At 50.2% G+C, this 24,174-nt stretch overlaps 1 protein-coding gene and 1 long non-coding RNA gene across 5 annotated transcripts in view; one reads left to right on the top strand and one right to left on the bottom strand.

Annotated features, from left to right (window-relative positions):
• The window catches only part of DOK1 (docking protein 1), a 313,371-nt gene that overhangs the window by 68,909 nt on the left and 220,288 nt on the right, over nucleotides 1-24,174 (top strand). The gene's annotated exons all lie outside the window — the stretch shown is intronic.
• LOC146863533 (uncharacterized) overlaps nucleotides 1-24,174 on the bottom strand; it is an 86,593-nt gene that overhangs the window by 3,658 nt on the left and 58,761 nt on the right. For all 3 annotated transcript variants that reach the window (XR_014978269.1, XR_014978270.1, XR_014978271.1), the window contains 2 exons: nucleotides 8,576-8,646; nucleotides 6,564-6,663 (listed from right to left, as the gene is read on the bottom strand). This is a non-coding gene — a long non-coding RNA (uncharacterized LOC146863533). The remainder of the gene's footprint in view (nucleotides 1-6,563; nucleotides 6,664-8,575; nucleotides 8,647-24,174) is intronic.

Genomic DNA, 24,174 nt, shown 5'->3' with positions numbered 1-24,174 from the left:
CATTCATTTCCCGAACTCAAGACACTAGGCGTATCCATGCCTAGGCCTCGTTTGGAATCCACCATCCCAAGAGACCTTGCACAGTAAACACATCAATGCTGAAACAGAGCCACATGTGGAAACACGCAGACACACATCCATGTATGGAGAGTGAAAGATACACGCACTTCGCTGAAAGTACGATTTCCTCCCGGGTCAATGGAGGACAACGCATGATTTTCCATTTATTTTTTTCTTAATTTGGGATTGTGTGCTGGAAAAAATCCCTCGCGGCCTAGGGCTGCAGGAGGAGGGAGGAAGTCTTTGAGCAAATTGGTGTGAAAACTCCACGCAAGTTCACCCAGGGTACTGGGTACTTTGGGATGGGAGGGCTGTGAGAAATAGCAAAAGCTTTCTGCTGAGAAATGTCGACAGCTTCTCCCTTCAAGTTTCCCGTATAGACATGGCTGTGATTGGCTTGATAAAGGCAACAGGAAATGAGGTACTGAAACTGATGTTCTCATTTCCCTGAGAGCGACAACAAAGGGATGTGCTTGGTGTTGCCTGCACTGTTTTATTGGGAAGTGATGTTGTCATTAAATTCTCTTAGACTCGGCGAGCAGGGCAGCTGTCTAAAACGAATCCCAAATGGGCCAACTTGTAACTCAACCACAGTCAAAACAAAGACACGGCAACCTGTCACCAGCATGTGAAGGAAAGCCAGCACCGACACCGTGTGAGACCAACACACACGGGCGTGTCCTGTCATTGTCTAGTATTAGGAAGTGTTCGCCAACTCCCTCGTAATGCTTCGAACCCACAGCTGCAAACCCAAAGATTTGTACCCGCTTCGTGGGCACAGGCCGCTTTAAGAGCAACGCACTGTGAAGCTGGGAGAACACCGGAAATAGAACCTGGCACCACGGCCGTCCCTTGACAGAGGACCACCGTGGGTTACTTTTCCAGACGCCGGTCGGTTTCAGAGGCTGGCATTGCATTCTTCCCTTCTTTCCCCTCTCTCTTGCTTTCTATTCGAGACGACTTTGGCGCTTGAAATAAACATTAGCCCTTTTCATGTCATACTGTGTGTGGTGGCTGTGATTAGGGGCGGTCAGTGGTTAATTTGTAAAAAAATAAGTGCTGGGGCTCTCGTCAGGAGGAAGCTTCCACCAGACCATTTCCCATGTTAGCACCACCTAAAATAGAACAACCATGAAAGTGAGGAGAGGATGTGTCATAATGGTCAGAGCTACCGACTTCGCAGTGGAAGTTTAAGTCTCGGCGTCAGCTCAACATCCTCTTACTGGGTACATCACTTCATCTCCTCATGCATACATGTCCTTAACTGGTGCTCATGAAAAGCGCTGGTGCTCAAATTAAGCAATTACCAAAGTTGCTTCCTCTAAGAATGCATATTATCAGTGCACACCTTGATGCCGTCCTGCCCACCACTGCAACAATCAGAACACCCCATTCACTGTTACCTCTGCCAAACTGCCATTGAAGAGCATTACACACGGAGAATGACACCGTTCTCATTATTTCCCATATTGCAGGGTCGCCAGCTTTATTCCACCTGTTTCAGGTCATAAATTCAGAGCTTTAAATGCTGTGTTTTGTTCAATCCATTTTATTGTCCCCGCATTTTAGGCTTGACTCTCGTTTAAAAAGCTATTTCCTTTATAAAGAATGTGTCTCTGGCTGTACAATCGTATTTACTGATGTTTTTCAAAACTGTGGCTTATTGACTGTCGAATGTATCATTCTCAGAAGGATGAAATGCTGAGTTGGGTTTTCAAAAATGAACTCACAGATGTTCGCTGCTAATTCTTAACTGGCTTATCCCTCATAAAAATGGATTTGTAGCGTTATAGTTCAGACCTTTGCGAATAAAGGTGCCTTGTGATGACATCAAAACACAGAATATGACATGCTATGGCGGGGCTGCAGTGTTCAAATAGGCACCGCGGCTACCCTCACATCGCATGCTTTCCAGGGCCGACTGCTGCCGGCTACAGCGCACAATTGAGACACCCTCCAGTTTTTCGGCGCTACAATGGTGAAGTTGACAACGCCGCAGTCGTCATTGCGGTACTGGCAGTGGAGCAGCATATCCTCCATGTTGTGGCCCGTGCACTGGGAGAAGTCCCACATGCTGAAGGATTTGCTGTGGAATGATTTAGGGGGAGTCATCCACCGGGACTGGGGCCTGCAAGTAGTCACAGTACCTTTCCTCGTCCTCTATGTTCAGGGCCTGGCCAGCACACAGCACTTCGATTTTGGTGATGGCTGACTTGCCGAACCGGTTGTAGTTGCAGATGGTGGGAAAGGTCATCACGCAGCACGCACAGCCCCTACCCCCACAGAACCAAATGTAGCCCAATCAGTGTCCTGCCCACCGGCAACACTGAACTAAGGGTCTCTGCGCCACCTAAGGCAAATTCGGATATAACGGCAATTAATCTTTTCATTTTTTTACTGGCTCTCACAGCCGTGGGAGACGAACAACACTGTCTGCAGCAGTGAGTCAGTAAGTGAGGTAATTATATTACTGACTTTGCCACAATGACATATGAACTGCAGACGCATGGTGTAGACCCGGCCCTGAAAAATAAATGCCGGTGCTAAGCACCGGAAAGCACCGGCACAAATTAAGCACTGGGGGCGGTGAGCACGCCCTGGCTCCCGCGGATTACAGTTACAGAATGGGGAAACGTGCCACCTGCGATGGGTTTCTGTGCCACGTGTCTTTTTTGTACAGTTCACTGTCAAGTGAACTATGCATGCGGTGCAGCCGGGCCAAACGACCAGTTATCCACATGCAGTGTCAGTTGTTCTTGGCACTGCCCATGAATATAGTGGCAGGAACTGGCCGCATGCGATGCAAAGTAAACAAGCTACAATGCACCCTTTCTATGCACTTTATTCATGTACATGTTAACGTGTCAGAATCAAATGGAACTGTAATGTAAACACGCGCGCGCCTCGTGTGAGCGGCCGGAGACGCGATATGTGGTAGGGGAGAAGCGGGAGTTGTGTGCGCACGTGCATCATCGCGATCGCTCTGAAAGCGAAAGTGATCGCGATGATGCACGAGTTTTCAAAGTGCTGCTGAAGGCTAGCGCACGTGCACGGTTGCGTGAACGCAAGCGCTAGGCCAGCCAGCAGCGCTTTGAAAACTCACATACAAAATGCGCTGGCCTCAGCAAGACCTAATAAAACAGGAAAAATCAAGTGTGAATAAAATCGGGTACAGTCAAGGTAGTGGAGATTTCTACAAGATGTGCAACGAAACAAACTTTGAATATATTCCAAGGCTACATTTGTCAATTATGTGGTTCAAATGTATTGTTAGAATGAGGTCTTGATCCATTCAGTGCTCACAATCTGGGGGTTTGTTTCGATGAGAAGCTAAGTCTTGAATCGCATGTCAACAAGGTTGTCTCGAATTGTTATTTGATTATGAGAGGCTTACGCAGGATCCTACCTCTTCTTCCTCCCCATGCACCATTCTTAGTCGTCTGGATTATTGTAACGCCTTGTTGCTTGCTTCCCCAGTTTACCTGATTCGGAGGCTTCAACGTATCCAAGCAGCTGCCGCAAAACTAGCCCTTCAAAGACCACGCTACTCATCCAGCACCAAAGCTCTGGCTGAGCTCCACTGGCTGCCTGTGCAACAGAGGATTATGTTTAAATCCCTGTGTGTAGCCTTTAAAGCTCTTCATGGCCTTGGCCCTATACCATTGCAAAGTCGCTTTAGATGGTATGCCCCCTCGCGCATTCTGCGCTCTTCCTCAGCTAGGCTGGCCCTCATTCCCAAGATAAAGAGAGCTACTTTGGGAGGCAGAGCTTTTAGCTATGCGGCTGCTCGACTTTGGAATGGTCTCCCCCCGGAACTACGACAGGTTCATGATCTGACGCATTTCCGTGGACTGCTTAAGACCTGGCTGTTCCCTAGAGCCTAATTTTTTTCCTTGCCTTTCCCCATCCTCTTCCCTCCCTTCATTATGTCTATAGCGCCAGGATGCCCGTGGGGTTGCAGTGCACTCTATAAATATTTTTACTTACATACATACATACAAGTCAGAGCTTAAATAAAAAGAGTGGATAAAAGCCAAAGTACTCCCCAAGCCACACAAAAAAAGTAAAAGCGCAACCCAGGAGAACATTGATGTCAGGGCACTCAACATGACGAGCTGACGAACTGTTCTGGGTTCACGGAGAACTCAGTCTACAAGAGCGAGAATGAATGATTCACCAGCATGTATGACAGAGCTGCCCATGGTGACTTATGCTGCATGTTCACACATGACCAAGACCTGACAGGCACCCCAAGATGTGTGGGTGCAGGCACACACAAGTACATGGCTTGCCCAGAACATCAGGTCTGGATTTCAGCCTGAAGACTGAACTCATTTTAACTGAGTCGCCATAAAACGTGGCTCAGTCATCATTTCAGTCCATTCATCCTATCAGCAAACCAGGGGTCCAGAACATTGGAGCACGCGCTCACCCTACATCCAAGGATCCCAAGAAAGGAATTCGGAGCACACGTGGAAGGTTCGACTGCTTCTGGTCACGCGGTACCGGGAGGTAAAGGCAGCACCCGAGATTCATGTCGTTATCACAGTCCTGTCGTGACACAAGGCCCTCCTTGGAACCGATATCTTCAATCGGACACGGGCAATAGGTCATGAGAAATAAATAAATAAATAAAAAGCAGCCAAGGGGCATGTGATCACTGTTCCTCGGATCATACCAACGATTGTGGGAGACCGCAGCATGACACTTAAAGAAGAAACGTATTTCATCAGGGTTTAAGTCTGGTACTTTTAAATCACAGCTCCGCAATAACCTCGAGCATGGAGTCAGGGCACTATAAACACATCTATCATACACTAGAAGCCCTTGCCTCAAACTCACGTCTGGAACTGAACAGCGCACCTTACCCCATGCACCGCAGCAGCCACTGCCCCCTCACTGAAACCGAGCATTGCGATGTTTAAAGCAGGGATCACTGCTGACACCCCACCCCACCCCAGGCCTGGCAAGTGAGGGAGTCGACGCTGAATACCGCAGCACCGCATTCCCTTCTACAATTCAAAGGCCCGACGCAGGGAGTTGCCCCAGGGGCATGCATAAGGTAATGTCCGAGCATAGCTGGTCAGCGCAGCTCGTCGTACCTACAACAATCCTCGGATCTAACAGCAGGTCAGTCTTTACAAGGTCTGCACTACAGTACACTCGCACACGGAAATAGTGCAACTTAAGTTACAGGTGGAGACAGTTAGTGGTTTGTACTTATTAAAGTCCCGCATGCCATTTCTAAACGCTCAGTCCATTAGGCCTAGAGTTTGACTGAATATTCAAGCCATGTAATTTTATTATTTGACTGAGTTTTATATAGCGCGAACTGGAACCGACAATTGTAATTTTCTCTAAACTATAGATCTACAAAAGTAGACATTATGCAGCCAAGATTCCAAAATGGAAGTTTGACTAAGTCACTTTGTTTGATGTTGACTAAAAATATGAAGAGAAAGAAATGTGAGCGAACGGCGATATCTCATCCTACCTAATAGTTTAAGTGTAGTTTGATAGTGACCAACGCTTGACTAGATGATGAAAGTGCTGTGTACTGGGTTCATAATTTAAGATGTTTGTTTTTTAGCTCAAATAATAAATAAAAAAAGCCCGTTTGGTAGGACACAAAAGAAGCCCGTAAATTGATACGGGACAGCAGTCGAGCGTTGTAGTCGACTAGATGCGTCCAAATTCAGGAATAAATAGCACACAAATTATTTTTTAGGCGGAGTTACAATTCCAAAAGGAGAAGATTAAAAAATGACGGGAGGAAAAGTGGGTGCATTGGGTGGTTTGCGCAATGTGGGTATATCTTGAGAAATTGCTTATTGTTAAAGAACACCAGCTTTGGCAAACTGCATCCATTTGGGACAAGGCATGTGGCACAGAAGTGTGCTGGTAAAAACAAAAAAAGGAACGGCTAAAAACACAATGCTCAGATACAGTCAGGTTTCCTATATAAACTGAGAATCTTGCCAAGTCATGACTGACCCCATTTCATTGCAAAGGCAAGTCATAACCTCTGAAATGAATGTTCACATGATGACAGCATTTAGACGACGATAGAGGTATTTAAAATCTAGTAGGTGCGCATCGAACTTAGTGAAGTGACTTTTGATTCGCACTGTGGATAAACACGAATGCAGGAAAGATTTGTCACAATGCGGAAATAATTCAGATCCCTAGTGGAGATGCAATTGGTAAGGCGATTAGAATCCACAGAATGAAGTGATCAGCTTCCAGCGTTTCTCCGTCAATATTTTCCCGATACTGACTGCTTAACAGGGATATAAACAGACGAGGAAAAGGAGTAACATCTGAACATGGTGTTTTAGTCAGGAGATTTTAACCAACATCCGTCTGTAAATGCTTTCTGCCCTCTAAGAATCCCAATAGCTACTGTCAGGTGGGTTGGGGGCGTGGGAAACGTTCTGTAGTCATGGCTAGGTAGGCTGGTATGACAAAGTCCGGCGGCGACTCAATACTTTATGGTACTTTACCTTCGTGGTGGGTTGGACCTGGCAGGAGTCTTATTCGTATTTCTTCTTTCTGCTGCCATATTAACATCTGAAAAGAACAATCAACCCATCCAATTCGATGCTACGGAAATAAAACAAGATTGTAAAAACATCATTGGGAAAACAGACTTTAAAGAATGGATCAAATAAAACGCAAGAGGCAAAGAAACACACTCACGCATGGCTGACTTAAAGTTTTAATTCTACTTCTTAGAAAATAAAAACATCCTTAGACATGTTTCTTCAGAAGAATATTATTCCGTTTTCGGAAATCACAACAGGCAGCCATCCTTCCACAATAGCTCTTTTTTGTGAGGAGGGATAGGGGGGGCAGGTCACAGAGCAATGCACAAGGCGGTAAAAAAAACACCTTTCAAAAACCACAATCCTAAATGTAGTATACGGGTGAGGAAAGGTTCACCCACGGGTTCCAGCACATGGGTGCGCCTGTTCTTCTGAGCTTTAAAGCAACAGAATGCAACAGGCATGATACCCAAAAGCAGAAACTTTTATTGGGCACCCCTTGCAACGAGTATGACTGACAAAAAACGTTGTAAAGAAAAATAGATAACAAGCATTGGCCGCGCGGCCGTAAAAGTGAAAGAAAACAAGCACGCGAGTGGTGCGTGCGTACGTGCGTGCCCATGACGAGAGAGGAAAGCCAGATGGTGCCTCTACTCGTGCCTGTGCGCATAACTGCACGCTCAAGGCCACACAGAAAGCATGTGGTAGGATTTTTTAATGCCCACTCACTAAATGTCTCGCCAGAGCAGCGCATGCGCTGGCTCAGGCGAGACGTAAACAAGGGTCATGGGTCTTTCACTATCTCATCATTTTAAACATCTGCATTTTCAATGTTATATTTAACAAAGCCTTAGTTGCTGCTTTTAGGTCTCACCTAGGCAGCACATGCGCTGTCTCATTGAGACATGCAGTATATGCTTTAGTGAGGGAGTCTCCGCCTCTGTTTTGCTATTTATTTTTAAGTGTGTCTTTCAAAATGTCTTACTTGCTATTGGGTTAGCGTGTTTTATGTCCCTCCTTTTTTCCTGTTGGGCACGCCTATGGCTATTGGCCTCTTTACTGGTGTTAGTGCATTTTTTATATGCCTGTTATTTTTCGTGGATCTCTTTTTTTTTACTTCAACGCAAGCTTGTTTCAGTTTTATTCGCGAGAGGCAATGTTTTTATCTTTTTATTTGAGCCGCTGCTTGCCCGTCCTTTTTGCTTGTGCTTGTTTGCTCCCTCCTCTCAGCGGTGGGTGGAGATGGCGCTGTGCTTCATATTACGGAGACTCGGCTGCAGCGGCTCCCGCTTACTGCGTCTATTGTCTCCCGGAGCCTCTACTCGTCCCTGCTAGTCGCCGGCATGCATCCTCCTCCCTGACCGCCTCACCACTGCTCCGCACTAACGGATTTATCGGTGGCCGCTGGGTGTCTGCCGCCGCCACCTTCCCAGTTCTGGACCCAGCCAGCAGAACCGAGCTGCTGCAAGTGTCGGACTGCGGACATCCGGAAAACTGGGAGGTGGTAAGCGCTGCTTAAGACTTGTTAAAATAACGACACCAATAAAGTTAACAAGCTTTAATTTGGAAGCACAGCCCTGAATCCTAGGCACCTAGGGGTGGATGGGCAATGTTTCTTTTTTTGTTTTTACACTTTTTTTTTATTAGCAGCTACTTACAGTTTTCCATCTTTTTCAAGATTACATTTTATCGTACTGTGTTGTTTTTCAGCTAAGCGCATCATGTTGATAAAGTGCAAAATGTTTCAGCCCTGATACGCATGCATTGCTGTACGAGGACGGACACAGCAGCACTATCCCTCGAGATACACACACACAGTGATGTGCGAGAATGGAGACAGTAGCGCTATCCCTCAACATACACACACATTGATGGGCGAGGACGGAGACAGCAGCGCTATCCCTCGTGATACCACATACTAACACAGTGCTCAAATGGACAATTTTTTTTTTGTCTAAGCCGTTGCTTACCTGTCCTTTCTGCTTGTGCTTGCTTGCTTGCTCTCTCCTCTCAGCGGTGGGTGGAGATGGGGCTGTGCCTTCTAGACACAAATACACATTATTTTTTAATAGCAGCTGCTTACAGTGTTTCCGTCTTTTTCAAGATTACATTTTATCGTACTGCGTTATTTTTCAGCCAAGTGCATCATATTAATAAGTCATGTTGATGAGGTGCAAAAGGTTTCAGCTTCATACACACGCAGTGCTATGCGAGGACGGACACAGCAGCGCTATCCCTCAGAAAACACACACAGTGATGTGTGAGAACAGAGACAGCAATGCTATCCCTCAAGATACGCACACAGTGATGTGCAAGGACAGACACAGCAGCGCTATCCCTCAAGATACCACATACACACACAGTGCTCAGCGAGGAAGGAAACAGTAGTGATATCCGTCAAGGAAGAAGACAGCAGCGCTATCCCTCAACATACACACGCAGTGCTCAACGAGAAAGGAGACAACAGCGCTATCCCTTGAGATACCACATACACATGCAGTGTTCCGGCAGAAGGAGACAGCAGCGCTATCCCTTAAGATACCACATACACACACAGTGCTCTGCAAGGAATAAGACAGCAGTGCCATCCCTCGAAATACACGCACAGTCCTCTGCGAGGACGAAAACAGCAGTGCTATCCCTCGAGATACACACACAGATCTGCGAGGACAGAGACAGCAGCACTATCTCTCAAGATACACACACATTATTACATTTTATTGTACTGTGCTGTTTTTCAGCCAAGCGCGTCATCTTGATAAAGTGCAAAAGATTTCAGCCTTTGATAACTGTCTGCCTTCCAGGCACAAACACAGATGTTTTTCCAGCTGGCATGATGTTTATAAAGTGCAAAAGGTTACATCCCGTGCTAATTGTATGCCTTCCAGACAGAAACACACAGTTTTTTTAGTAGCGCTACTTACTATGTTTCCGTCTTTTTCAAGTACTGTGTTGTTTTTTAGCCAAGCGCGTCATGTTCATAAAGTGCAAAAGGTTTCAGTCTTTAATAATCGTATGCCTCCCAGGTACACATATACATAGTTTTAATCAACATTTCACTTTATTTTTGTGCTGTGTTGTTTTTGAGCCAAGTGTGTAATGTTAATAAAGTGCAAAAGATTTCCTCTCCTGCCCACAGTGTGCTTCCTAGGCACACAGAAACACTTCTTTTTTCTGCTAAGTTGGTGCCTGCTTTAACGTCCATTTTGTTGGAGCCGCAGCCAAGGAGTTCACAGGTCTTCTTCAATTTATATGCTTCTGGAGTACAAAAAAAACATAATTGCAAACTTGCTGCTTGGCTTGGTGTTAAAGCCGCACCCGAGTACTTCACAGGTCTTCTTCAGATCGTGTGCTTTACAAGCAGAAAGAAGCAAATAACTTCAAAGTAACTGCGTAGCCCTGTCCGTCTTCTTGGAGCCGCAGTTAAGTACTTCACATGTTTGTAAAATAGCTTGCATATGTTAAAAAGGCTGTATTGTTGCTGTAGTTTACAGGGCTTGCATTTTCACTCTCTTACATCATAAAACTCTCTAGCATCAATAGTAGTTCAAAAGTTAAAAATTAGTTAAAATAGAGCCAATAAAAACGTTATCTTAACCAAGAGCTTTTTTTCATTGGTTGGTTACTGTTTACCATGAGTACATTTTATTACTTTGGTTGTTATTTAAACTGAAAACAAATCTACAACAGAATGACTAATACAAAAAACTAAAATATGACGAGACCGATTGGCATTGCCAATGCTTGTTTATTTTATGCAACTGACAACCATTGACAAAGCCAATAGTTCTGGCTTGTAGGTGTAGCGCTACTTGTTGTGTTATATATCTGGATGGAATAACAGAAGCAGTAAATTACCAGTCGGTGGCACACTTTGCTAAGCACACATTTTTAGCTTAGGTGTTAAGCCATGCCCTTAATTACATCGAACAATCCCTTTGAAGAGACCCCCCAGTTTTTTCATCCCTCTTACAGCCCTGAAACACCACCATGTCACAGTGGCACTGTGCATCATGCATGACTCATGACTTCCACTTTTTCGGATTTCCTCTGTACAGGGGCATAGTGAGCCCTCCCCCGCCCCACCCCTTGCTTTAGAAACTACAGCAGGGGCGAAGTCCTTGATGGGCCTCTTCTGTCTGCAACTCTGCAGACAAAGGCTCAGCTCACAATTAATGTGAAAAAGTGAGTAAGTGAAGGGATGGGTGGATGGCTGGATGGATTAGTGAAAGGGTGAATGGACGAATGAAAGGGTGAATGGATGGATAATGAGAGAAACGATGTACGGATGAGTGAGTGGAAGGATAGATGAAAGAAAAGGGAAATAGATGGATGTATGGGTGGAAGGGTAGATGGACGAGTGAAAGGATGGATGGAAGAGTGAAAGGATGGATGGATGAGTGAAAGGATGGATGGATGAGTGAAAGGGTAGATGGACGAGTAAAAGGATGGATGGATGAGTGAAAGGAAGGATGGATGAGTGAAAGGATGGATGGATGAGTGAAAGGGTGGATGACAGGCGAGTGAATGGATGGATGGATGAATGAACTGATGGGTGGATTGACAAATTGATAAGTGCTTGACCAGAACCAATCCTGCCTATTAATACTTTGTGACCTCTCATCTGCTTTCGATACTGTCAAACGTAACAATTTACTGAATCTCCTGGAAGTAAGATGGGGCTCTCAGGTTCAGGACTAAAATGGTTTGCTTTCTTTCTGAACAACAGATCTTAGAGAGTAAAATCCAATCACTCACTTTCCAATTCCAGTCCCTGCACCCTGGGGTTCCCCAAGGGTCCTCTCTCTCCTCCACGCTTTTCAACCTATTCATGGAACCTCTTACTGTAATCCTCAAATCATCTAACGTCTAATATCACATGTATGCGGATGACACTAAGCTGCACATTAAAATCTCCTCTCCTGAGGATATCAAGACCAGGGCCGGCTTTAGTGCTAGTGGCGCCCTGTGCGACAATGTTTGTTGGCGCCCCCTTAATGACCACGGATTCCCTCACCACCATCCTTACACAGTACTCCTGAAGTCTCCATAACCACTCTCTCTCAGATGCCTTTAATTCATTATTTTGCGCCACTCATACTTTTGTAGGGTGTCAAAGCACTTTACATCGCACACACACTAACTACACAGAGACAATCAATCATAGGTGTGTAAATCAGTGTACATGAAATGTTACGTAAGACCGAAGACTACAAGGTGGTCTCATCATCCATACTGGTAGACATGTTAGCTTGAGAGTGCTTGGTCTTGAGAAGCACAAACGTAGGTACTTATTTATGAGCCCTTGTGTTACTTTTACGCCACCTGTGCGTCACTTTTTGTGATGCACCGGCAGCGTAAAAAATGCGCCATGTTGTGCCCTATTTACAAAGTGATGCATCTAGGCAGATGCGTCACTTTGTAAAACCCTGCGCCACATTATACCTCTGCCAGGTATAATGTATGCAGGGTGGGCGTTCCCCTGCAAAAAGTCTCGTATAAGTGGCGCAGCGAAATCTATGTGATTTCACTGCACCACTTCTAGGATGCCATTGCGTCAATATCTTACGCCTGCCTCACAGCAGGCATAAGACGAAGTGGGCCCTTTCGACACATTGCTGGAGTTGCGTCTGTTTTCAGACACACCCCAGCAATGCATTAGTTTTGCGCCGACAGATACGTCAGAAATACCGACGTATCTGTCATTCCTTGGGATATGATGCGTCATACAGTAAATATGACGCATCATTGTTGTCGCAAAGAGGGCGCACTGAGAAGTGTCGCATCGCTGCTTTCACGCAATGATGCAACACTTTTCATAAATGAGGCCCTTAGAATAAAAAAAAACATGGTTGGAGGTTGTCTTTAATAATAAGAATTGATTTTTACCCTGATGAACCCACTTTGAAACATTAGAATAATGAAAACCTGGGGAAAAATCATAACGCTCCAGCGTATATCTTTCTCTCTCTCTCCAGAATGAACATTAATCACTGGAGTTACTTTGACATTTTTATTGTTGCCTGAAAATTGCTGGAGGCAAACAGCAAAGAAAAGGATGCTTTTAAAACAATAGTATACGGCGCCCCCACCGGCAGTCAGCACCCGGTGCGACGGCACCGTCCTCACCACCCTTAAGCCGGCCCTGATCAAGACACTCAGCGAAACCCGGCACAAAACTCAAAATTGGCTAACATTCAACCTCTAACTGAACGCCCTCAAAACGAAATTCCTTCTTATCTCACTGACCAAGCAAGCCCCCATCGTGGAGACATTTTTGAAAAATCTCTGCGCTCTCAACTGCACACCCCTCGTCATAGTCTCTACGAAATCGCTGGGAATAATGCTGGAACTTAAACATGCAGAATCACATCAGCGCAGCTACCAAAGGAGCGAACTTCCAACTCCGCATCCTATAGGAAACTTAAACCAATTCTTCCTCACGACGACTTCAAATCTGCTGTGCAAGGGTTCGTCATATCACGGATGGAATGCGGCAGTGCAACCCTCTGTGGCCTACCGAGATACAACTTAGCCCCGCCCAGGGCTTCGCTGAATGCGGCTGCCAGGCTCATCACAGGCTCCAAGAAATTCGACCACATCTCTCCGGACCTGAAATCTCTTAACTGGCTTCCGTTTGAGGCAAGGATTCAACTAAAACGTGCATGTATGACACACAAAGCACCGCACTTCAACACTCCTCTGTACCTTGCAAACAAGCGGTGCCTGTTCCTCAAGGAGCGCCAGTGCCTTGCGGCTCAAACCTAAGAAATTTTAAAAACTGAAAACGTACAATCGATCATTCCCGAGTATTGCCGGAAACTAGACTGATTCCTTCAACATTTTCCTTCAACAAGGAAGTGAAAGGTTTACTGATGAGCACCTCATTAAGTTAGACGCTTATGTCTTTCCGGACTGCTCTAATGGCTTCTCCGAGCACATCGCTGAAGTTAGAAGCCTCCGGCCTTCCAGTCGGATCTGGAGGCTCCTCCTCATATAGACTCTTAATGACTTTTTTATTCTACTCGCATGTCTTCTTTCTTCCTTTCACTAACCGCTGCCTACTTTTGCTTCTGGACAACTATTTGCTCCTCTTACCTGCCTCTATGATGGCACTATGTACCTGTGGTTATTTGTATATATTGTTGCTTTTCTCCCACAATTGTCTACCTTGTGTGTACCGCATCTCGTCTGTAAAGTGCTGTGATACCCTCTAGGGTCATGTTCGTGCTATATAAAACTTTAAATAAATAAATAAGTGAAAGGATGAATGGATGGATGGATGAGTGAGAGGGTGGATGTAAGATGGACAAAAGGGTGACTAGATGAGTGAAGGAGTAAAAGGGTGGATGGATGAGAGAAAGGAAGGATGGATGAGTGAAGGAGTGTAAGTGTGGATGGATGAGAGAAAGAATGGATGGATGAGTGAAAGGATGGATGAGTGATAGATTCAATGGATGGATTCATGAGTGGATGAGTTGATGGATGGGTGGATGAAGGGATGGATGGCTAAGTGAAAGGGGAGGAAGAGAGAAAGGGGGGATGGATGACTGAAAGGGTAAATGGGTGGAAGGATGAGTGACTGGGTGGATGAATGAGCAAGTGAAAGGATGGCTGAACGGGTGAAAGGGTGGATGACTGTATGGGTGAAAAGGTAAATGAATGGATGGATGAGTGAATGGATAAATGAGTGGAGGAGTGGATGGATGAGTGTATGGATGGATAGGGTGAAAGGATGAATGGAGGGATGGATAAGTGAAAGGGTGGATGGAGGGATTGATGAGTGAATGGATGGATGAGTGGAAGAGTGGATGAATGAGTGTACGGATGGATAAGGTGAAAGGATGAATGGAGGGATGGATGAGTGAAAGGGTGAAAGGATGAATGGAGGGATAGATGATGCATAGGTTTGCAAATGGTTGAATATTGATATGGATGGGCACACAGAGGGAAGGACAGACTGAGTGATGGATGAAAGAATGATTACACCTTGTAACCCCCATTATCGTAAGTAACATTTCCTATAGATTGACTTTCACATTTATATGAGTCATTGTCTCTATATAGTATGTGTGTGATGTAACGCACTCCGACACCCTGTCCTACTCACTTGGGATGAGTAGCACCATAGGAGAAACGAAATACCGAAGGAAGAATAGAATGCAAATAATGAAAGAGAGCTGGAAAGATAGAGAAAGATTTAGATTTAACATTGGAAGGAAGGACAAGAGGATGATCAAATGGAAAAAAAAGGAACACAAAATGAATGTTAATGTGGAATATGGAAATATGAAAAGAAAATGAAATATGAATTTAAAGAATAGAGAGAGAATGAGAAACAAAATGAAAGGATGCACAGACAGAAAGATGGAAAGAAAACTAAATGGAGGATGTAAAGAAGAAAGTAAAGAACAAACGTGGATAGAAAGAAGGACATAAGGAAAGAAAGAAAATGAAAAGACCGAAAGAATAAAAGACAAACGTCAATATAGGTAAATGCAGTTTTTGACCAAGTTTCTTTCCTGCGGTAAAAAGCATAATTTTGCAAATTTCCATCAGGGAAACAATTTTCAGAGACTTCAAAAGGAAAGGCCCGGAGAGCTCACTTTGCTCCTTTCTTTAGTGCCATATAAAGGGGGGTATTTTATGTTTCTGGCCCCCCCTGCAATGGCCCCAGGGTAGTTACCGCATGTGGCGTGCCCTCCTCTGCATAGGAGAGCTCACTTTGCTCCTTTCTTTAGTGCCATATAAAGGGGGGTATTTTATGTTTCTGGCCCCCCCTGCAATGGGCCCCAGTGTAGTTACAGCATGGGGCGTGCCCTCCTCTGCATAGGAGAGCTCACTTTGCTCCTTTCTTTAGTGCCATATAAAGGGGGGTATTTTATGTTTCTGGCCCCCCCTGCAATGGGCCCTAGTGTAGTTACAGCATGGGGCGTGCCCTCCTCTGCATAGGAGAGCTCACTTTGCTCCTTTCTTTAGTGCCATATAAAGGGGGGTATCTTATGTTTCTGCCCCCCCCCCTGCAATGGCCCCCAGGGTAGTTACCGCATGGGGCGTGCCCACCTCTGCATAGGAGAGCTCACTTTGCTCCTTTCTTTAGTGCCATATAAAGGGGGGTATTTTATGTTTCTGGCCCCCCCTGCAATGGGCCCCAGTGTAGTTACAGCATGGGGCGTGCACTCCTCTGCATAGGAGAGCTCCCTTTGCTCCTTTCTTTAGTGCCATATAAAGGGGGGTATTTTATGTTTCTGGCCCCCCCTGCAATGGGCCCCAGTGTAGTTACCGCATGGGGCGTGCCCTCCTCTGCATAGGAGAGCTCACTTTGCTCCTTTCTTTAGTGCCATATAAAGGGGGGTATCTTATGTTTCTGGCCCCCCCTGCAATTGGCCCCAGTGTAGTTACAGCATGGGGCGTGCCCTCCTCTGCATAGGAGAGCTCACTTTGCTCCTTTCTTTAGTGCCATATAAAGGGGGGTATTTTATGTTTCTGGCCCCCCCTGTAATGGGCCCCAGTGTAGTTACAGCATGGGGCGTGCCCTCCTCTGCATAGGAGAGCTCACTTTGCTCCTTCCTTTAGTGCCATATAAAGGGGGGTATTTTATGTTTCTGGCCCCCCCTGCAATGGCCCCCAGTGTAGTTACAGCATGGGGCGTGCCCTCCTCTGCATAGGAGAGCTCACTTTGCTCCTTTCTTTAGTGCTGTTGGAAAGGCGTTCGCCGGAGGGGGGTTCGATACACGTCTTGCCCACCCCTTTGACCCACCTCTCCCAAGTAAGCCGAACCAGGCGCGCACACCCTGAGATGCACTACGAACAGAGTGACACCACACGTATTCTTTGTAGGACGATAGGTTCTTTTATCGATGATTTCAAGGGATCTTTATGATCCAAAAGGCAAGTAGTACAGCAGTGGCACAACGTACCACAAATCAGTCGGGGGGAATGGGGGTAGCGGAACAGTCTTTCAAGATAGTGTCTCTGCGAAATACCCTGCGGAAGCTCACAATCCTCGAGCTGGAGGGTGTCGTGTCTCTGGGCGATCTCTTACCGAGTCGTCCTCAAGGGGAGCGCCGCGAGTCTCTCAGCAGGCACAGGTGGTCGGAGTTCGGGAGTCGCGATTCCGTCAGCAGGGCTCAGATGGTTCAATAGCTGGGGGCCGCGAGTCACTCAGCAGGCCTAGGTGGTTCAGTGTTCGGGAGCCGCGACCTCGTCCGCAGGGCTCAGATGGTTCAATAGCAAGAGGCCGCGAGTCACTCAGCAGGCCCAGGTGACTTCAGCGTTCAGGAGCCGCGACAGCGTCAGCAGGCTCAGATGGTTCCAGGTCTTCTCTGTCCTTGTTTCTCCGGCACCCCTTGTTATACTCCGCTGGTTCTTTGAAGTCCGGAGTGCTCGCAGAGGGGGGACTGGGGTGACGGAGGGGGTTCGGCGGTATTTCCTGCCGCTCACTTCTTTGGTCTTTTCAGGTGGGTCTGGGAGGGACCCCAGACGCTCGGTAGGGGAGGCGCCTGCTCCCCAGGGGCCTGGTGGCCGATTGAGTCCTCCCGGGGAAGGCGACCCGAGGTGTGACTGGGCTGGCGCCTCTGGGTCTGGCTCGAGGGCTCCCGCTCCCTCGGTTGGGCATGCGTGGTAGGGTGTTGAGTCTGTCAGGCCTCTGGCCGGCCCGCGGATCGGGGGTGGCTGGGGCGGCCGGAGTCGGAGATGTCGTGTCTTGAGGGTGGTTGCAGGTTGGCTGGATGATGGAGAGGGCCACGCCGTGAGGCCGGTCTCACACGCGTCCCCCCCAGCTGAAAGGCGTGGAGAACTGCCCATCCACTGGGGGGTTCTCCTCGCTGAAGCGGAAGAACCGGGACAGGCCGTCGGCGTTGGCATGATCCGTCCCGGGGCGATGTTCGACAGTGAAATTCATCCCTTGGAGAGAGATGGACCATCGTAGTAGCTTGGGGTTCTCCCCCCTCATCCGCATTAGCCACTGCAAGGGCCGGTGGTCCGTCTGTACTCGAAAATGGGTTCCGAACAAGTAGGGCCGCAGTTTCTTGAGGGCCCAGACTACGGCAAAGGTCTCTCGCTCTATAGTACTCCAACGCTGCTCTCTCGGCAGCAGCCTTCGGCTGATGAAGGCTATGGGCTGATCAATGCCCTTGTCGTCGAACTGCGAGAGCACGGCCCCGATGCCGTGTTCGGATGCGTCGGTCTGGACCACAAACTCTTGGGAGTAGTCGGGGGCCTTGAGTACGGGAGCGGTGCACATGGCGGTCTTCAAGGCGTCGAACGCCTGCTGGCACGGGGTGGTCCACTGCACCTTCTGCGGAAGCTTTTTGGAGGTCAACTCTGTGAGGGGCCCTGCGATACTACCATAATTTTTAATGAACCTCCGGTAGTACCCCGTAAGGCCCAGGAAGGCCCGAACCTCTGTCTGCGTGGTGGGGGGCTCCCAGGACTTGATGGCGTCGATCTTCGGCTGGAGAGGGGCGACCTGGCCGCTGCCCACCTGATGCCCCAGGTAGACCACGGAGCCTTGTCCGAGCTGGCATTTGCTGGCCTTCACGGTTAGTCCGGCTTGGCGCAGGGCCATTAGTACTTGTCGGAGGTGCTGGAGATGCTCGTGCCATTGAGAGCTGAATACAGCGATGTCGTCAAGGTACGCTGCGCTGAACTCCTCGAGTCCGGCCAGGACCTTGTTCACCAACCGCTGGAACGTGGCTGGGGCGTTTTTCATCCCGAACGGCATGACCCTGAAGCGGTAGTGGCCATCTGGCGTGGAGAAGGTAGAGCGCTCTTTCGCTCCTTCCGTGAGAGCAATCTGCCAGTATCCGCAGGTCAGGTCGAAAGTGCTGAGGAACCGGGCGGCCCCCAGGCGGTCGATAAGCTCGTCGGCTCGGGGAATAGGGTGAGCGTCTGCGCGGGTGACCGCATTGAGCCCCCGATAGTCCACACAGAATCTTAGTTCGGGGGCGACCCCTGGGGAAGCCGCCTTCGGGACCAGAACCACCGGGCTGGCCCAGGGGCTGTCGGAGGGTTCGATTACTCCCAGGGTGAGCATCTTCTGTACCTCGGTTTTGATGCAGGTGCGGACCCGGTCAGGCACCCGGTAGGCTCGGTGTCTCACAGGCGGGCTGTCGCCGGTGTCCACGTCGTGGACACACCAGTCGGTAACCCTTGGAATGAGAGAGAAGAGGTCTGCGAATTGTCTGAGCAGCTGGCGGCAGTCGTCGGCCTGCTGGGGAGTGAGGGTGGCCGACAGTTTCACCCCCTCCACGGAACCGTCCAGTTCTTTCGTGCACAGGAGATCGGGCAGGGGTTCGGTGTCTTCTTCCGCCCCATCATCGGTGGCCAGTAGCAAACTTAGTTCCGTCCTTACAAAGTGGGGCTTGAGACGGTTCACGTGGAGGACCCGGAGGGGGTTCCGTGGGGACTGTACGTCGACCAGATACGTGACCTGGCTCTTCCGCTCGACCATCTTGAAGGGACCAGTCCATTTGTCTTGTAGGGCGCAGGGTTTCACCGGAGCCATGACCCAAACCTGCTGGCCCGGCTGGAACTCGACCAGGGTTGCGTTCTGGTCATACCAGCGCTTCATTTCTTCTTGGCTGGCCTCGAGGTTAGCCTCTGCAAGTTCTCTAAACTTCCTCGTCTGGTTGCGGAGCGCCAGGATGTAGCGGAACACATCAGGGGGTGTCCCCCGGGGGCTTGACTCCCAGCCCTCTTTGACCAGGCTCAGGGGCCCTCGGACGGGATGTCCGTACAGCAGTTCGAAGGGGCTGAACCCCAGAGACTTTTGGGGGACTTCTCGGTATGCGAACAGGAGGCAAGGGAGGAGGACGTCCCATTTCCGGCGCAGGGGCTCTTCGAGGCCCAGGATCATTCCCTTCAGGGTTCGGTTGAAGCGTTCCACTAGGCCGTTGCCCTGGGGGTGGTAGGGGGTCGTGAACTTATACGTTACTCCGCACTGCTGCCACAGGGACTTCATGTAGCGGGATATAAAGTTAGTGCCGCGATCACTCACAACCTCGCGGGGAAATCCAACACGGGAGAAGATCCCCATGAGAGCCCGGCCCACCACGGGAGCCGTCACGGTGCGGAGGGGGATGGCCTCGGGGTAGCGGGTGGCATGGTCCACCAGGACAAGGATGAATCTGTGGCCCTGGGCGGTCTTCGGATCCAGGGGTCCCACGATGTCGATGCCGACCCGCTCGAACGGGGTACTCACAACGGGGAACGGTTGTAAGGGAGCTTTGCGTTTTCCGCCACTCTTCCCACTGCCCTGGCACGTGAGGCAGGACTTGCAGTGTGCTTCTACATTCGCTCGCATCTTGGGCCAATAGAAGTGGGTCACCAATCGCTGGTATGTCTTGTCTTGGCCTAAGTGTCCTGCCAAGGGTACATCGTGGGCCAGGCCCAGGAGGAGGCTCCGGAACCGCAGGGGTACCACCAGTACTCGTGCTGCGCCTAGCTCGGCGGACTTTTGCTCGCTGTATAGGAGGCCATTGTCCCAATAGATCCAATGGGTTCCGGTTCGGTCACCGGCGGCCTGGGCTTCTGCTTGTTGTCTTAGTCCCTCGAGGGAGGGGCAGGTGGTCTGTTCCTGGCAGAACTCTTCGCGGGAGGGCCCCCCTTCGCAGCGCCACTGAGCCAACTCGGGCAGTTCTTCGAGTTCCGTCGGGGCCTCTGGGGCGGAAGGTTCCGGTCCTTCCCCTGAGTTAGTGTCTCCTTCTCCCTCGGAAGGAGGGTTGTCTGCTTCTGGGAGGGGGTCCCGGTTCTCGGGGATAGTGTTCGGTAAGAGGGCTTCACCGCCCTTGGAGGGAGGCACTCGTGCGGTCATGGAGCGCGTGGTGGCGCAGACCCATTCGGGTAGGCCCATCATCTCCAGGTGGGCTCTTCGTTCTACTTGCCCCCACGGGGAACTCTCCAGGTCGTTGCCCAGGAGGCAGTCTACGGGCTGCGAGGTCCGGACCGCTACCTTCAGTTCTCCGGAGACCCCTCCCCACTCGAAGGACACCAGCGCCATCTGGCAGAGGCTCTCAGAATTGTCGGAGGATACGACCGGACAGAGGGCCCCGGTTAGGATCTGGTCTTCTGAAATTAGGCTGCGGTGGACCGCGGTGACACTCGCCCCGGTGTCGCGAAGGCCCTCGACTCGGTGGCCGTTGATGGTCACCCGCTGTCGGTACTTTTCTGTGTTGGCGGGCAAGGGTGTCCCGGGGACCATTTCTCGATCACCAAGGGAGACCAGGGCCATGGCCGCCGGTTCCCATTCCTCGGAGTCTTCCATCTCTTCCCCCAGAGCCACGGAGGCCATCTGCCGGGCCGTGGGGTTGGTCGTTGTGGTTCGCTGATACTGGGGACACTGTGGGTCATTGGCGTAGTGTCCGGGCTGCTGGCAGCGGAAGCAGGTGATCCTAGCTCGTGGACCTGGTCGTCCTGGGGCTCCGGTGCTTGCTGGGGACGGTGCCGAACCCGCCGCTGGTGGGCTGCTGGGGGGGCTGGTTGAGGACCCCCCGGGGAAGTCTCTTGGTCAGCCGTGGTTCCCTCCGCCCCTCTGGCGGGGGGGACCCTGACTGTGGCGGCCGTAGTCCCCCACGGGGCCCCGGGTGGCCCGGGTGTTCACCCAACGATCAGCCTCAGCGGCCAGCTTCCGAGGATCGGTGAGTTTACTGTCCAGGAGATGCTGGCGCAGTTCTATAAAGCAATTGGCCGCTAAATGTTCCCAGGCAATCAGATCGAACAGTTCTTCGAAGGTGGAGACCTTGCTGCCCTTGATCCACCCGTCCAAGGCTCGGCTGTAAAAGTTCACGTATTCTACCCACGTGGTGCCCGGTATCTTCTTGCAATCTCGGAACCGTTGTCGGTACATACCGGGGGTGAGTCCGTACCGGCCCACGAGCTCTTCCTTCATGTGGCTGTAGGAGTTCATGACCGTGGAGGGCAGATCTAGCAGAATGTCTCTTCCTTCGCTTAAGAACCGGCCCCATAGGCCAGCCCCCCAATCCTTTTGCGGGACTCGGTGAGAGGTCATGGCGACTTCGTAGGCCTTAAACCACTGCTGGATATCATCGTTCTTATAATACTCCTTTACCACATCCTTGGGGATGTGAACTTTGGTTTCCCCGGTGGGAGCGGACGGTGGATTCCCGGGTGGCTGCGACTTTTCGTTTCTAGCCCGCCACTCAATCTCCTTCAGGCCGCGTTCATGTTCTAGCTGGAGTTTCTTTTCGTCGTGCTCCCTTTGGAGTCTCTTCTCTTCGAGTTCCCCTTGTAGCCGTAACTGCTCGACGGCTAACTTCTTCTCTGCCAGTTTTATCTCTCCCTCGATTTTTAGTTTTGCCAGTTCAAGTTCGTGGTTGCGGCTTCTCTCTCGGTCCGCTAGTTCCTCGGGGGACAGGTTCCCCTCTGGCCCGTTGTCTCTCGCCGGGATGCTTGGTGGTTCATAGGTAGAATCCCCTTCCGTTTGGGTCGGGGGCGCCCCCGTCTCGACCCAGGCTTTCAGTACTTTCTGGAAGTCTTCCTTTGTGCTTAGTCCGGTGGTAGCGATGCCAAGGTCTTTGCAAAACTGTTTTAATTCTCTATGCGTGTAATAGTCCAATTGATCCTCTCGGAACGGTGAGCTTACTTCGGTACCTGCGGCACCCAGGGAGGTTTCTCCTTCCATCTCTGTTTGGTAGTGCGTCAGTCGTTCACTGCACGCTCTCTTTCGGTGTCGGCTCAGATCCCGTCGTCTGCCACCAAATGTTGGAAAGGCGTTCGCCGGAGGGGGGTTCGATACACGTCTTGCCCACCCCTTTGACCCACCTCTCCCAAGTAAGCCGAACCAGGCGCGCACACCCTGAGATGCACTACGAACAGAGTGACACCACACGTATTCTTTGTAGGACGATAGGTTCTTTTATCGATGATTTCAAGGGATCTTTATGATCCAAAAGGCAAGTAGTACAGCAGTGGCACAACGTACCACAAATCAGTCGGGGGGAATGGGGGTAGCGGGACAGTCTTTCAAGATAGTGTCTCTGCGAAATACCCTGCGGAAGCTCACAATCCTCGAGCTGGAGGGTGTCGTGTCTCTGGGCGATCTCTTACCGAGTCGTCCTCAAGGGGAGCGCCGCGAGTCTCTCAGCAGGCACAGGTGGTCGGAGTTCGGGAGCCGCGATTCCGTCAGCAGGGCTCAGATGGTTCAATAGCTGGGGGCCGCGAGTCACTCAGCAGGCCTAGGTGGTTCAGTGTTCGGGAGCCGCGACCTCGTCCGCAGGGCTCAGATGGTTCAATAGCAAGAGGCCGCGAGTCACTCAGCAGGCCCAGGTGACTTCAGCGTTCAGGAGCCGCGACAGCGTCAGCAGGCTCAGATGGTTCCAGGTCTTCTCTGTCCTTGTTTCTCAGGCACCCCTTGTTATACTCCGCTGGTTCTTTGAAGTCCGGAGTGCTCGCAGAGGGGGGACTGGGGTGACGGAGGGGGTTCGGCGGGATTTCCTGCCGCTCACTTCTTTGGTCTTTTCAGGTGGGTCTGGGAGGGACCCCAGACGCTCGGTAGGGGAGGCGCCTGCTCCCCAGGGGCCTGGTGGCCGATTGAGTCCTCCCGGGGAAGGCGACCCGAGGTGTGACTGGGCTGGCGCCTCTGGGTCTGGCTCGAGGGTTCCCGCTCCCTCGGTTGGGCATGCGTGGTAGGGTGTTGAGTCTGTCAGGCCTCTGGCCGGCCCGCGGATCGGGGGTGGCTGGGGCGGCCGGAGTCGGAGATGTCGTGTCTTGAGGGTGGTTGCAGGTTGGCTGGATGATGGAGAGGGCCACGCCGTGAGGCCGGTCTCACAAGTGCCATATAAAGGGGGTATTTTATGTTTCTGGCTCCCCCCTGCAATGGCCCCCAGTGTAGTGACAGCATGGGGCGTGCCCTCCTCTGCATAGGCCCATGGCCCTGCAGGATGCTTTTGTGGAGGAGCCGTGCTGGAAGGATGAAAGGCAGAGACGACCGAGTGCTTTGCGCGGCTGCAATTTTCAGCCATAACAAAAATATCTATTGGACTCTGGTGATTAATGCATCTCCCGGGGCAGATCATCAAGGGCCGGCGTTATGTATCTCACGGGGGCAGATCATCAAGGGCCGGCGTTATGTATCTCACGGGGGCAGATCATCAAGGGCCGGCGTTATGTATCTCACGGGGGCAGATCATCAAGGGCCGGCGTTATGTATCTCACGGGGGCATATCATCAAGCGCCGGTGTTAACATTATCACCGCTTTGGCGTCCGTTTTCGGGTGAAAAGCGCCGATAATGTTAACGCCCTATCAACATGGACACGCTAACGCGTGAATCCATGCCTTAGCGCCCATAATCTTATCGCCTCGCATCGCTAATGAGCTGCGAAGTAGGCGTTCCCGTGTGAACTACAGCGATATTACTCGCTAACAGGCATCTCCCTATCATCAATCAATTCGCTCACCGGCCTAGCGACATTTAAACTAGCGCTAACGGCTATATCGCCGGTTTCTTACGCCTGCTAATTTTCTGGCTTGGCCATGTTTATCATGGGAGGCGGATTATTATGCTGAGTCCACATCTCCCGATCAGCAATGTTTTTGTCTAACTCTTT

This window comes from Triturus cristatus, chromosome 2_2, assembly GCF_964204655.1.
Source record: "Triturus cristatus chromosome 2_2, aTriCri1.1, whole genome shotgun sequence".
In the NCBI taxonomy this organism is placed as follows: Eukaryota; Metazoa; Chordata; class Amphibia; order Caudata; family Salamandridae; genus Triturus; species Triturus cristatus.
This window is presented reverse-complemented; position numbering and strand designations above follow the sequence as displayed.